Raw genomic sequence first — 2,725 nt, 5'->3', positions numbered from 1 at the left:
TGACTGCATTGGGTCTTCGTTGCTGCATGCGGGCTTTCTCTAGTTGCGGTGAGTGGGAGCTACTCTTCATTGCGGTGCCCAGGCTTCTCTTGTTGCGGAGCACAGGCTCTAGGAGCATGGGCTTCAGTAGTTATGGCTCGCGGGCTCTAGAGCGCAGGCTCAGTAGTTGTGGCGCACGGGCTTAGTTGCTCCGCGGCATGTGGGATCTTCCCGGACCAGGGCTTGAACCCGTGTCCCCTGCATTGGCAGGCAGATTCTTAACCACTGCGCCACCAGGGAAGCCCATAATATGAGTCTTTATATCAAAAAACTAAGAGAAAATATAAGCATATTAATAGATGCTAAAAGCAGCCATTCCTAATTAAAACTTTAAGGAAAATAGGAATAGATGGAAACTAAGGATATTCATCAAAAACCAACAACAAAAATTATTTTAAATGTCAAAACACTAAAAATATTTAATTAAAATCAAGGAGGAGACAGGGATGCACACTAACACCATTATTATTTAACATTGCTTTAAGGCCGTAGTAGTTCTCAACCCCGGATGCCCATAAGAATCATCTGGAAAGCTTTCCAAAATATATACCAATTCAATCTCTGACCATAGGGGTTTGGCACTAGAATTTTTTTTAAAAGCTTTCTGGCTGATGTTAATGCAACCTGGGGTAAGAACCACTGTCTTAGAGGTGTCATCGAATGCAACATGTAAAGAAAATAAGACAGGTATAATCTTTGGGAAAGAAGTGTAGGGTTGCCAGATAAAATATGGAACACCCAGTTAAATTTGAATTTCAAATGAACAATGAATACATTTTTAGGATAAGTATGTCCCATGCAATATATATTTCCAGACATCCTTATTCTAAAAAATTATTGTTTATCTGAAATTCATATTTAACTGGGCATTCTGTATTTTTGTTTCCTATCTCTGGTAGCCTTGAAAGATCTATATATTATACTGTTTGCTGATACTATAACTGCCTACACCGAAAACCCAAGAAACACAATTTAAAAACTTTTAAAATTAATAACAATATTTGGTAAGAAGGCTGGGTATCAGATATATTACAACGAAACATAGAATTTTTTACTCTAACAATAACTACCTAGAAATGCAAATGGGGATAAGTTTTTCATTTATAATAGTGGCCAAAAATGATAACATATTTAGGAATAAATTTAATATGAGAAACACAGACCCATAAAAGGAAACTTAAAATATTCTATTAAAAGACAGAAAACAGGGACTTCCCCAGTGGTCCAGTGGTTAAGACTCTGCCTTCCACTGCAGGGGGCACGGGTTCGATCCCTGATCAGGGATGCCTCATGGTGTGGCCGGGAAAACAAAAATTGTATTAAAAAAAAAAAAAGCAGGATGGCTGAATAAAGGGTGATCCTTCATAGCACTGAATTGTAATAGCCATTAAAAAGAATAAATTAATGGACAAAAACATTCATGGCAGCACTGTCCATAATAACCCCAAAGCCTATCAGTAGTAGAATGGATAAATTCTGGTATATTCACACAATAGGATATTATACAGTAACCAGAATGAACAAACTATAACTACATACATTACGAATGTCATAAATATATCATTAAAAAGGAGTATGTACTGAATGGTTCCGTTTGTATAAAGCATAAAACAGGCTTAAAAGAAAATCTATGCTGTTACAAGTCAGGATGATGGTTACCGCCAGGTTGGGGTAGAGGGGGGTATATGGAAGGAGGCATGAGGGGGATTCTGGGACACTGGTAATGTTCTGTTTCTTGATCTGGGTGCTGGTTACATAGGTGTATTCATTGTGGAAATTCACCAAGCACTACACTCATGATTTGTACATTAAAAAAAAGAAAAAGAATTACAGTTTACAGGGATCTCAACTAGGTATTGTTGGTTGAGAAAAGCAGAATGCAGAAAATTATGTATACTAAAATACCATTTTTATAGAGCATATAACAATAAACCACCTTGATTATGTAGTACTGTATATGTAAATATATGCATATATGAGGGCATATTTAGCTCTATATAGGTCTATATGGGACAGATAAAAATATGGAAGGCCATATAGGAAGTAAATATGACTTCCCTAGGTGAGGGCCATGCTTATGTTGGGGGAGGAAAGGTAGAAGGAAAAAAAAGTGTGCCCCTGTTTTTTAAAGATTGTATAATATGATCCCATTTATGTTAAAAAAAAAAACAGTAAAGAAGAAAATTATTTAGAAATAAGTTCTAACAAAGTTTAAAAATTGAGACCCAGTAAATGACACATGTTGCATAATTCAAGCCCCATGGCATATTATGAACACTGTCCAGGTAAAAATATGAAGTCTCAAGATTATTAACAAATAGCAGTGGATACAAAAAGTCTATTTCTCAGCTTTTAGCAATATGGTGGACTCAGACAACCTGAACATTCTTTTACTATAATCACCTAGAAGTACTGAGTAAAGTGTAACATAATTACATTTAAATGTACAGCTAAGGTCACAAAAAATAAAAGCAAATCCCCAGGTGTCAAAAACAAAGAGGGAAGTGAAAAAGCACAGGGGTAAGTGCTTGAGCTACTAGGGGGTATTTGTCTCTAGAACCTAGGGGTTTGGTGTTAATTCCCACACAGGGGTAGCAAATGAAGCTTGGGGCTTTGGGAGGTAGGGAATTGGACCTGAGAACTTTATATAAAGCCAAGACCCTCAAAAGACTATTCTGTTTATGAA

This window comes from Eubalaena glacialis, chromosome X, assembly GCF_028564815.1.
Source record: "Eubalaena glacialis isolate mEubGla1 chromosome X, mEubGla1.1.hap2.+ XY, whole genome shotgun sequence".
NCBI classification, from domain to species: Eukaryota; Metazoa; Chordata; class Mammalia; order Artiodactyla; family Balaenidae; genus Eubalaena; species Eubalaena glacialis.
Note: the sequence above shows the minus strand (reverse complement) of the source record.